We start from the raw sequence: 12,799 nt of genomic DNA, 5'->3' as shown, positions 1-12,799 counted from the left end.
TCTGCATCATCATAGAGCTCTTTTATGAGTTAAGAATCTAGAAGGGAAGATTATTTTTGTAAAAAGAAAGAAAAGAAGGCCGGGCGCGGTGGCTCACGCCTATAATCCCAACACTTTGGGAGGCCGAGGCAGGTGGATCACGTCGGGTCAGGAGCTCGAGACCAGCCTGGCCAACATGGCGAAACCCCATCTCTACTGAAAATACAAAAATTAGCCAGTGTAGTGTTGGGGGCCTGTAGTCCCAGCTACTTGAGAGGATCTCTTGAACCTGGGAAGCGAAGGTTACAGTGAGCTGAGATCCTGCCACTGCACTGCAGCCTGGTTGACAGAGCAAGACTCTGTCTAAAAAAAAAAAAAAAAAAAAAAAAAATTATTCGTCACAGTACTCAATTCCTCTTACTTACACCTTAGCTATCAGTGTTCATTTACCTGTTGTTTAGCAAGCATTCTAGGACTTTTTCCCAATGTATTTTATTATACCTACAATTTTTTTTTTTTTAAGATAGAAACGAGGTCTCACTATGATGCCCAGGCTGGTCTTGAACTCCTGAGCTCAAGTGATCCTCCGTGGCCTTAGCCTCCCAATGTGCTACAATTACAGGCATGAGCCACTATACCCAGCATTTTTTTTTTTTTTTTGAGACGGAGTTTCGCTCTTGTCACCCAGGCTAGAGTACAATGGCGTGATCTCAGCTCACTGCAACCTCTCCCTCCTAGGTTCAAGTGATTCTCCTGCCTCAGCCTCCCAAGTAGCTGGGATTACAGGGGCCCACCACCACGCCCAGCTAATGTTTTGTATTTTTAGTAGGGATGGGGTTTCACCATGTTGGCCAGGCTGGTCTTGAACTCCTGACCTCAAGTGATCCACCTGCCTCAGCCTCCCAAAGTGCTGGGATTACAGGCATGAGCCACCATGCCTGGCTATGCCCAGCCTATTATACCTACTTAATTCTAAACTCTTCAAGGGCAGAGAGCTTATTCTTTTTTATTTATTTATTTATTTATTTTGGGTTGTTTTTTGTTTTGCTTTTTTCTTTTTTCTTCTTCTGTTTTCTTTTTTATTTCTTTTCTACTTCTTACAAGAAATACTTTTAAGTATCAACAGATCAATAAAGGCTGACTAATATGAACTTGAGTCACATTATTTCCTCATGTGAATCACAAACTTATAGAGGCAGCACAGGATGGTTGAAAGAGCTTTGAAAATGAGACAGGACAGAAGAGCCAGGTTCTAGTGCCAGTTCTAATTTGTTCCTTCTCAGTGAAATGGGAACAGTAACATCAATCCTCACTACCTCCAGGAGTTCTGTTAGCCTCAAATAGGAGAAGGCCTCAGATAGCCTTGAAGACCCTAACGATGCTCGGCAGTCATTAAAAAACATGTTTTGGGCCAGGCGCAGTGGCTAACGTCTTTAATCCTAGCACTTCGAGAGGCCAAGGCAGGTGGATCATGAGGTCAGGAGATGGAGACCATCTCCTAACTAACACGGTGAAACCCCATCTCTACTAAAAATACAAAAAATTAGCCGGGCGCAGTGGTGGGCACCTGTAGTCCCAGCTACTCGGGAGGCTGAGGCAGGAGAATGGCGTGAACCCGAGAGGCAGAGGTTGCAGTGAACCGAGATTGCACCACTGCACTCCAGCCTGGGCGATAGAGCGAGACTCCGTCTAAAAAAACAAAACAAAACATGTTTTGGCCAGGAGCAGTGGCTTACACCTATAATCCCAACACTTTGGGAGGCCGAGGTGAGAGATCCCTTGAGCCCAGAGTTTGAGACCAGCCTGGGCAACATAGTGAGACTCTGTCTCTACCCCAAAAAATAAATAAATAAATAATGGCCGGGTGTGATGGTGCATGCCTAACATCCCAGCTACTCAGGAGGCTGAGGCTGGGAGGAGGCTGAGGCAGGAGGATTGCTTTAGCCCAGGACTTCAAGGATATGGTGAGCTATGATCTCACTTGAGAATAGCCACTGCACTCCAGGCTGGCCAAAATAGCAAGAGCCCGGCTCAAAAAAAATAAAGCATGAGGCTGGGCACGGTGGCTCACGCCTGTAATCCCAGCACTTTGGAAGGTCGAGGTGGGCACATCACCTGAGGTCAGAAGTTTGAGACCAACCTGGTCAACATGGTGAAACCCCGTCTCTACTAAAAATACAAAAATTAGCCAGGCGTGGTGGTGGGCGCCCGTAATCCCAGCTACTTGGGAGGCTGAGGCAGGAGAATGGCGTGAACCCGGGAGGCGGAGCTTGCAGTGAGCCGAGATCCCACTACTTGGGAGGCGAGACTCCGTTCAAAAAAAAAAAAAAAAAAGAGGCAGGGAGGTTGAAGAGAATGACTTGAACCCAGAGGTGGAGGTTGCAGTAAGCTGAGATTGCACCATTGCACTCTAGCCTGTGTGACAAGAGCGAGACTCCATCTCAAAAAAAAAAAAAAAAAAAAAAAAAAAAATTGGCTGGGCACAGTGGCTCACACCTGTAATCCCAGCACTTTAGGAGGCCAAGGCGGGTGGATGGATCATGAGGTCAGGAGATTGAGACCATCCTGGCTAACATGGTGAAACCCCATCTCTACTGAAAATACAAAAAATTAGCCGGGCGTGGTGGTGGGTAGCTGTAGTCCCAGCTACTCGGGAGGCTGAGGCAGGAGAATGGCGTGAACCCGGGAGGCGGAACTTGCAGTGAGCCAAGATTGCGCCACTGCACTCCAGCCTGGGCAACAGAGCAAGACTCCATCTCAAAAAATATATATATATAGACTAATGATAATAGCACATATACACCATGGACTACCATGCAGCCATAAAAAAGGGTGAGTCCTTTGTAGGGACATTGATGAAACTGGAAATGATCATTCTCAGCAAACTATCACAAGAACAGAAAACCAAACACTGCATGTTCTCACTCATAGTGGGAGTTGAACAATGAACACACGGACACAGGGAGGAGAGCATCACACACGGGGTCCTGTTGAGGGGTGGGGGTCTAGGGGAGGGATAGCATTAGGAGAAATACCTAATGTAGATGACGGGTTGATGGGTGCAGCAAACCACCGTGTTATGTGTATACCTATGTAACCTGCACATTCTGCACATGTATCCCAGAACTTAAAGTATAATAAAATAATAATAATAAAATAAAAAGCATGTCCTATATCAAGCATATTATCATATAAAGATGTCAGAGATGCATGAATGACTGTTACAGTCTTCCTGTGGACTTTTAAGGAAAGAAAAAAAGATATATAGAAAACAAGTTGCAGAAAAGTATGAATGGTATGATCCAATTTTTGTTAAAAAAAAAAAAAAAAAAAAAAAAAAAAGACTGGCCAGGCGTAGTGGCTCGCGCCTGTAATCTCAGGACTTTGGGAGGCCAAGGCAGGGGGATCACTTGAAGACAGGAGTTCAAGACCAGCCTGCTCATCATGGCAAAAATACAAAAATGAACTGGGTGTGGTGGCTTATGCCTGTAATCCCAGCTACTTGGGAGGCCGAGGCGCAAGAATTGCTTCAATCCGCGAGGCAGAGGGTGCAGTGAGCTAAGAACACACCACTACACTCCAGCCTGAGTGACAGAGTGAGCAGAGTGAGACTGTCTAAAAAAAAGATTTGATATTAAATCTGCTGCTGGTCTAGACCCAAAACATTTAACAGTAGTAATCTCTGATGAGCAGGATTTTTAATTTTTTTTATTTTTATTTTTTGAGACGGAGTCTGGCTCTGTCGCCCAGGCTGGAGTGCAGTGGCCGGATCTCAGCTCACTGCAAGCTCGCCTCCCAGGTTTACGCCATTCTCCTGCCTCAGCCTCCCGAGTAGCTGGGACTACAGGTGCCCGCCACCTCGCCCGGCTAGTTTTTTGTATTTAGTAGAGACGGAGTTTCACTGGGTTAGCCAGGATGGTCTCGATCTCCTGACCTCGTGATCCGCCTGTCTGGGCCTCCCAAAGTGCTGGGATTACAGGCTTGAGCCACCGTGCCCGGCCTGATGAGCAGGATTAAGGGAGCCTGTCATTTTTTACCTTTTATATTTCTACATGCATATATGTATATTTATAGTACAGTTGACTCTTGAACAATATGGGCTTGAACTGCACAGGTGAACTTATGTGAGGATTTTCTTCCACTTCTGCCACTACTGAGATATTAAGACCAACCCTTCCTCTTCCTCCTACTCATTCTACTCAATATGAAGACAATGATGATGATGATCTGCTTCCACTTAATGAGTAATAAATATATTTTCCTTATGATAAGAGTCCTTATGATTTTCTTTTTCTTTTTTGAGACAGAGTCTCACTCTTTTTTCCAGGCTTGAGGGCAGTGGCACACTGTAACCTTTACCTCCTGGGATCAAGCAATTCGGCTGCCTCAGCCTCCCAAGTAGTTGGGATTACAGGCATCAGCCACCATGCCCAGCTAATTTTTTTGGTATTTTTTGTAGAGACGCAGTTTTGTCATGTTGGCCGGTCGCGAACTCCTGGCCTTGAGTGATCCACTCACCTTGGCCTCCCAAAGAGCTGGGATTACAGGCGTGAGCCACCTTGCCTGGCATATGATTTTCTTTTTTTTTTTTTTGAGATGGAATCTCACTCTGTCGCCCAGGCTGGAGTGCAGTGGCGGGATCTTGGCTCACTGCAAGCTCCGCCTCCCAGGTTCACACCATTCTCCTGCCTCAGCCTCCTGAGTAGCTGGGACTACAGGCGCCTGCCACAGTATTTTTAGCGCCCGTGCCACAATCTCCTGACCTTGTGATCCGCCTGCCTCCTCCCAAAGTGCTGGGATTACAGGCGTGAGCCACCGCACCTGGCCATGATTTTCTTTCTTTTTTTTTTTTTTTTTTTTTTTTGAGACGGAGTCTCGCTCTGTCGCCCGGGCTGGAGTGCAGTGGCCGGATCTCAGCTCACTTCAAGCTCCGCCTCCCGAGTTTACGCCATTCTCCTGCCTCAGCCTCCCGAATAGCTGGGACTACAGGCGCCCGCCACCTCGCCCGGCTAGTTTTTTGTATTTTTTTTAGTAGAGACGGGGTTTCACCGTGTTAGCCAGGATGGTCTCGATCTCCTGACCTCGTGATCCTCCTCCCAGTGAGATCCCACCGCCCGCCTCGGACGGAGTCTCCCCCAGCCCAGGCTGGAGTGCTGGGATTGCAAGGCTTGAGCCACAGGCCCCAACCGCGCCCGATTTTCTTAAGAACATGTTCTTGACCAGGCACAGTGGCTCACGCCTGTAATCCCAGCACTTTGGGAGGCTGAGGTGGATGGATCACAAGGTCGGGAGTTCGAGACCAGCCTAGCCAACATGGTGAAACCCATCTCTACTAAAAATACAAAAATTAGCCGGGTGTGGTGGTGGGTGCCTGTAATCCCAGCTACTCGGGAGGCTGAGGCAGGAGAATTGCTTGAACCTGGGAGGTGGAGGTTACAGTGAGCTGAGATCATGCTACCGCACTCCAGCCTGGGTGACAGAGCAAGACTCCGTCTTGAAAAAAAAAAATACATGTGTATATATGTTCTTTTCTCTAGTTTACTTTATTGTAAGGATATATAATATCATACATATTATGGAATATGTATTAATTGGCTGTTTATATTATTCATTGGTAAGGCTTCAGGTCAACAGTAGGCTATTAGTAGCTAGGTTTTTGCGGAACAAAAGTTATACGTGGTCAGGCGCATGGTGGCTCATGCCTGTAATCCCAGCACTTTGGAGGCCAAGGTGGGCAGATCACCTGAGGTCAGGAGTTCATGACTAGCCTGGCCAACATGGTGAAACCCTGTCTCTACTAAAAATACAAAAATAGCCAGGTGTGGTGGCGCATGCCTGTAATCCCAGCTACTCGGTAGGCTGAGGCAGGAGAATCACTTGAACCCAGGAGGCAGAGGTTGTGGTGAGCCAAGATTGTGCCACTGCGCTACAGCCTGGATGACAGAGCAAAATTCCCTCTCAAAAAAAAAAGGTCAGACATGGTGGCTCACGCCTGTAATCCCAGCTCTTTGGGAGACTGAGGCAGGTGGATCACTTGGCCAACTTGCCAAAACCCCATCTCTACTAAAAATACAAAAATTAGCTGGGCATGGTGGTGCACACCTGTAATCCCAGCTACTCGGGAGGCTGAGGCAGGAGAATTGGTTGAACCTGGGAGGCAGAGGCTGCAGTGAGTCAGGATCACCACCGTTGCACTTCAGCCTGGGCAACAGAGAGAGACTCTGTCTCAGAAAAAAAAAAAGTTATACACAATCACTGGGCATGGCAGCTCATATCTATAATCTCAGCTACTTGGGAGGCAGAGGCAGGAGGATCACTTGAGGCCAGGAGTTTGAGACCAACCTAGGCATCATAGCAAGACTCCATCTCTATAAAAAATTGAAAAATTAGCCAGGCATGGTTGCTCCAATGCCTGTAGTCATAGCTACTCAAGAGGCTGAGGTGGGAGGATTGCTTGAGCCCAGGAGTTTAAGACTCCCATGAGCTATGATCTTGCCACTGCACTCCAGTCTGGGCAACAACGTGAGATTCCATGTCTAAAAAAATTAAAGTGGCCGGGCGTGGTGGCTCACACCTGTAATCCCAGCACTTTGAGAGGCCAAGGCAGGTAGATCACCTGAGGTCAGGAGCTCAAGACCAGCCTGACCAACATGGTGAAACCCCATCTCTACTAAAAATACAAAAATTTTGCTGGGCATGGTGGCATGTACCTGTAGTCCCAACTACTCAGGAGGATGAGACAGAAGAATTGCTGAACCCAGGAGGCGAAGGTTGCAGTGAGCTGAGATCATGCCATTGCACTCCAGCCAGGGTGACAGGGTGAGACTCTGTCTCAAAAAATAAATAAAAATTTTTTTAAAATGTAAAAATTAGCCTGTAATCCCAGCACTTTGGGAGGCTGAGGCGGGCGAATCACGAGGTCAGGAGATCAAGACCATCCTGGCTAACACGATGAAACCCCGTCTCTACTAAAAATATAAAAAATTGGCCGGGCGTGGTGGCGGGCGCATGTAGTCCCAGCTACTCTACTCAGGAGGCTGAGGCAGGAGAATGGCATGAACCCGGGAGGCGGAGATTGCAGTGAGCCGAGATCGTGCCACTGCACTGCAGCCTGGGTGACAGAGCGAGGCTCCCTCTCAAAAAAAAAAAAAAAAAAAAAAAAAAAAAAAAAAAGTAAAAATTAAAGTAACTTTAAAGAATTATCTTCAGGCCAGTAACAGTGGCTCACACCTGTAATCCCAACACTTTGGGAGACTGAGGTGGAAGGACTGCTTGAGCTCAAGGGTTTGAGACTAACCTGGGCCACATAGTGAGAACGTCTTCTCTACAAAAAATTAAAATTAGCTGAGTGTGGTGGTATGCACCTGTAGTCCCAACTACTCAGAGGTGGGAGGACTGCTTGAGCCCAGGAGGTCGAGGCTGCAGTGAACTGTTATCATGCCACTGCACTCTAGCTTGGGCGACATAAGACCTTGTCTTAAAAAGAAAAAGAAAAAAAGTGAATAATTTTCAGAGGCAGCAACAGAAGGCAAAATTTAAAAAAAAAGCCAAGCATGGTGGTGTTCGAGTAGTTCGAGTAGTCCCAGCTAGTCTGGAGGCTGAGGTGGAGGTGGGAGGATCGCTTGAGCTCAGGAGTTAGAGACCAGCCTGGGTGACACAGCAAGATTCAGTCTCAAGAAAAAGCCGGGCATGGTGGCTCACTCCTGTAACCGCAGCACTTTGGGAGGCCAAGGTGGATGGATCACTTGAGGTCAGGAGTTTGAGACCAGCCTGGCCAGCATAGTGAAACCCTGTCTCTACTAAAAATGCAAAAATTAGTCAGGCATGGCGGCACACACCTTGCAGTCCCAGCTACTGGGGAGGCACAGGTAGGAGAATTGCTTGAATCCAGGAGGCTAAGGCTGCAGTGAGTCAAAATCGTGCCACTGCACTCCAGCCTGGGTGAAAGAGGGAGGCCCTGTCTCAAAAAAAAAAAAAGGAAAGAAAGGAAGGAAGGAAAGAAGGAAGGAAGGAAGGAAGGAAGGGCCATACGCAGGTTTTGAACTGCGCCATGGGTCAGTGGCTTGCTGTTGTTCAAATGTTAACTGTATATTTATATAGCAATACAAATATATGTATTTTAATATACTACTATAACATAATTAGCACATACTGATATTCACATATGTGTATTAAATATGCATTTCTGTTTTTGCATTTGACCATTTTACAATGAGACCCTATAACTTTATGGAAAAAACAGTTAAAGTAAATGTGAGGTATTTTTATAACTTCAGATCTGATTCCAAGCATGACATTTATGGAAAAAACTGTGGTTCTTTTTTTTTTTTTTTTTTTTTTTTTTTTTTTTTTTTTTTTTTTTTTTTTTTTTTTTTAACGGAGTCATGTGAGGTGGCCGGATTTCACTAACTCCGCCTCCCGGGTAGATCTGGGATTCCAATTTTTTTAGTAGAGACGGGGTTTCATGATCTCCTGACCTTGATGCCCGTTTTTGCTGGGATTACAGGCTTGAGCCAATCTGTGGTTCTATGGGGAGGCAGAAAATAATAAAAAGGACAGGGAAAACCACAGGATCGGGGTTAGGGGAATAGCAATGAGGAGAGTACCTAGACTCAGCTGACCATTAGCTGGGAACAGCCCCTCCCCTCCCAGGGCAGGGACTGAATTTCCAGGAAGAGGTCATCCTCCAGGCCTTAGAATCCTGTACTGTCTTCCTGCCCCAGTCCTCCTGCCTCCTCATCCATTGGCTCCTGGGTCCTTGGGATGTTTCTCTTCTCTCCTCAGGATCGCTTAAAAGCTCCAGATCAAATAATCATGTTTCCAGCTGGATGGAAATTCAGAAAATCAGGAACCTCTTAGTGAAAGATGGTGGTTGTATCCAGTCTAACCCCAAGCTGACCTTCCCACTAGAGGAAGAGGAAATGGGTTCAAGTGGAACACACTGACACCCAGCTCAGATGCTCACATACCCCAGAGTAGAAGCCTTTTCAAATAGCTCGATAATTCCATCTGGACCAGTACTGAGGATAAACGCTGCTGGGAATCCCCCAATCACTGAGATGCATTGGAAAGTTCTGCACCCCATTACAGTCCTGTCCACTCATTCCCACACTCAAATCCAGATAGGCTCAACTGGATTGGAGAAGTTAAGAAATAAAATATAAAAGCAAACACTTATGTAGTGCTTATACTGTGGGCCAAATACTGTTCTAAGCACTTAAGTACAATGATGCATTTAATCCTCACAGGAACCCTTAGGGGTTGAAACTATGCTATCCTCCCCATTTCACAGACGAGGAAACTGAGGCACAGAGTTGTTGAGCCAGATTCAAATCAGGCAGTTGGGCTCTTTTTTTTTTTGAGATGGAGTTTCACTCTTGTTGCTTGTTGCCCAGGCTGGAGTGCAATGTCATGATGGCATGATTTCAGCTCACTGCAACCTCTGCCTCCCAGGTTCAAGTGATTCTCCTGCCTCAGCCTCCTGAGTAGCTGGGATTACAGGTGCCCACCACTATGCCTGGATAATTTTTGTATTATCATAGAGATGGGGTTTCACCATGTTGGCCAGGCTGGTCTCGACTCCTGACCTCTGGTGATCCACCTGCCTTGGCCTCCCAAAGTGCTGGGATTACAGGAGTGAGCCACTGTGCTGGGCCAGATCCACATTGTTTTCTGTTTTTTCAGACGGAGTCTCCCACTGTCACCAAGTCTGGGCTCCGTCTCCTGGGTTCATGCCATTCTTCTGCCTCAGCCTCCCAAGTAGCTGGGACTACAGGCGCCTGCCACCACACCCGGCTAATTTTTTGTATTTTTAATAGAGATAGGGTTTCACCATCTTAGCCAGGATGGTCTTGATCTCCTGACCTTGTGATCCACCTGCCTCGGCCTCCCAAAGTGCTGGGATTACAGGCATGAGCTACCGCACCCGGCCCTCAGATCCACATTTTTTTTTTTTTTTTTTTTTTTTTGAGATGGAGTCTCACTCTGTTGCCCAGGCTGGAGTGCAGTGGCGCATCTCAGCTCACTGCAAGCTCTGCCTCCTGGGTTCACGCCATTCTCCTGCCTCAGCCTACCGAGTAGCTGGGACTACAGGCTCCCGCCACCTCGCTCGGCTAATTTTTTTTGTATTTTTAGTAGAGATGGGGTTTCACCATGTTAGCCAGGATGGTCTCGATCTCCTGACCTCGTGATCTGCCCACCTCGGCCTCCCAAAGTGCTGGGATTACAGGCGTGAGCTGCCACACCCAGCCTCAGATCCACATTTTTAATCACTTCCCTTATGGGGCCTCTTGGTGGAGCATCATGAGCAGCATTTTGCAGGGAATATGCACCTGGTGAACCAATCCCTCATTTGAATAATCTGGACAGATACCCCTAAGTGGATCAGATAGCCAAATGCTCCTACTCTCTTGCTGTTCTCCAGGGACAGAGCTTCAGATGGGGAAGCAGGGATGGAGGCTAAAAGACAGGTAAGTGAAGGCCCATGGGACAGAGGCAGCATGTGTCATAGAGGGGGCACTGGGTTGGCAACCTGAGGCAAGGTTTAGTCTTAGTTTCATCACTCACTTACTACATGCCCTTAGGCAAGTTATTTGCTTTCTTTAAGTGGATTTTCCTCTTGGGTAAATAAATAAATAAGTCCAGGCGCGGTGGCTCACGAGTGTAATCTCTGTAATCCCAGCACCTTGGGAGGCTGAAGTGGGTGGATCATGAAGTCAAGAGATTGAGACCATTCTGGCCAACATGGTGAAATCTGGTCTCTACTAAAAATACAAAAATTAGCTGGGTGTGGTGGGGCATGCCTGTAGTCCCAGCTACTCAGGAGGCTGAGGCAGGAGAATCACTTGAACATGGGAGCCAAGATCATGCCACTGCACTCCAGCCTGGCAACAGAGCGAGACTCCATCTCAAAAAAATAAAAAATAAATAAATAAATAAATATATCACCGGTACCTAGCAGTAAAACACATGGCATAGTAGGTGCTCAATAAAAAATGTTTAAGGCCAAATGGATAATCTCTAAGATGCCTTCCAGCTCCTAACACGCTGTGAGTCTGACAGGAAAGAACCCTCTCCACTCTATTTGCCACCAGCCCCTTTGAAGCAAGCTCAGCAGGGACAAAGCTAAAGGAATCTCATTAATCTCCCCTAGCCCTCTGTTTCCATATCACTTAGGAAGGTGAGGGCCCCTAAATAATTACCGTCAGGCCAGGTGTGGTGGCTCACACCTGTAATCCTAGCACTTTGGGAGCCTGAGAAGGGAGGATGGCTTGAACCCAGAAGTTTCAGATGAGCCTGGGCAACATAGTGAGACCTTTGTCTCTACACAAAAATTTTAAAAATTAGCTAGGTGTGGTGGTGCTGCCTGTAGTCCCTACTATTCGGGAGGCTAAGGTGGGAAGATCGCTTGAGCCCAAGAGGTCGAGGCTGTAGTAAGCCGTGATCCTGCCATTACACTCTGGCCTAGGCGACAGAGCAAGACCCTGTCTCAAAAACAAAATAAAACAAAAAACAATAATAATGATAATTATTGTCATCCAAAACAACAAATTATCAAGTGTCTCCTGAAAAGCCAGGTGTGAGCTAGCCTGTCTCCTCTCCGGATATGTACTGAGCACAGCCATGAGGAAAGCATCCACTTGTGTGTATATATGCAGGAGATAAAGGTAGTAAGACTGTTACCTCGTCCCCTCAAGATCATAGCATGATAGAAAGAGACGCAATGTCTACAAATAACTAACTATAAAGTATATCCAGGTCTAGCCCAACAGGGCAGAAAGAGGAAGTGGAGTTATTGCAAGACTCTGTCTTTAGTCTTGAGATGATGAGTGGCAGGAGTAGGCGTGTAGTAGAAAAGATACCCTTTCTTTTTTTTGTTTGTTGAGACAGAGTCTCACTCTGTTGCCCAGGCTGGAGTGCAGTGGCATGGCTCAATCATCACTCACGGCAGCCTCGATCTCCCAGGTTCAATTGATCCTCCCACCTCAGCCTCCCAAGTAGCTCAGACTATGGGCACATGCCACTATGCACAACCAATTTGTCTATTTTTTGTAGAGATGGGGTTTTGCCACGTTGCCCAGGCTGGTCTCAAACTCCTGGGCTCAAACTCCTGCCTGCCTTGGTCTCCCAAAGTGCTGGGATTACAGGTGTAAGTCACCACACCTGGCTGATACGTTTTTTCTTACTTAATCTCAACCTCTATTCCCTGAAGCTTGGGTGGGGCAACATGTTTTTTTCTGGTCTGAGAAGCGAACTGAGACCACCACCCATTCCTCCCCTTGGCCTCACTCTGCAGAAGCCCTTCCACCCTGCATTCCACCAGCACCTGCTGATGCTATCTTTCCACACAGGTTGGGACCTGCAGTTCTTGGAACATCCTGCATCTTTCTGTCTGAGAAGTAGTCTGGGACCCAAGGAAAGGTCATCAACCCCTTTCCAGAAGGGATAGGTGTCCCCCATGCCCATCCCAAGCACATTCCAGGACATATCCTTGAGCCTACCCTCCTTCCCTTCCTACCCTTCTTAAAGCTGGCTGTGCTTCCCCTGAGAAGCCCAGGTTTTGGTGGGAGGAGGAAAGGCAGATACAATCAGAGGTGAGGCAGGGAGGGACCCACAGAACTGGCTCACTAGTACTGTTTCCTGCCCTGATGGCTCCCTCACCCTCATTCAGGCTGGGTGGGGGAGAGTCAGGTATAGACAAGATATCCTAGTCCCTCAGCAATGCACCACTCTCTCCCCTTGGCAGCCTTTCACTTCAGTTTCATGCAGGGATAAAGGATCTGGTAGACCCTGATGATGCTGGACAAATGGTGCATTCATA

At 47.3% G+C, this 12,799-nt stretch overlaps 1 protein-coding gene across 11 annotated transcripts in view; it reads right to left on the bottom strand.

Annotated features, from left to right (window-relative positions):
* The window catches only part of PFDN5 (prefoldin subunit 5), an 82,904-nt gene that overhangs the window by 34,843 nt on the left and 35,262 nt on the right, over nt 1–12,799 (bottom strand). The window lies entirely within an intron of this gene.

This window comes from Macaca thibetana, chromosome 11 (genome assembly GCF_024542745.1).
Source record: "Macaca thibetana thibetana isolate TM-01 chromosome 11, ASM2454274v1, whole genome shotgun sequence".
NCBI lineage: Eukaryota > Metazoa > Chordata > Mammalia > Primates > Cercopithecidae > Macaca > Macaca thibetana.
Note: the sequence above shows the minus strand (reverse complement) of the source record. Positions and strands in the feature narration are given on the sequence as shown.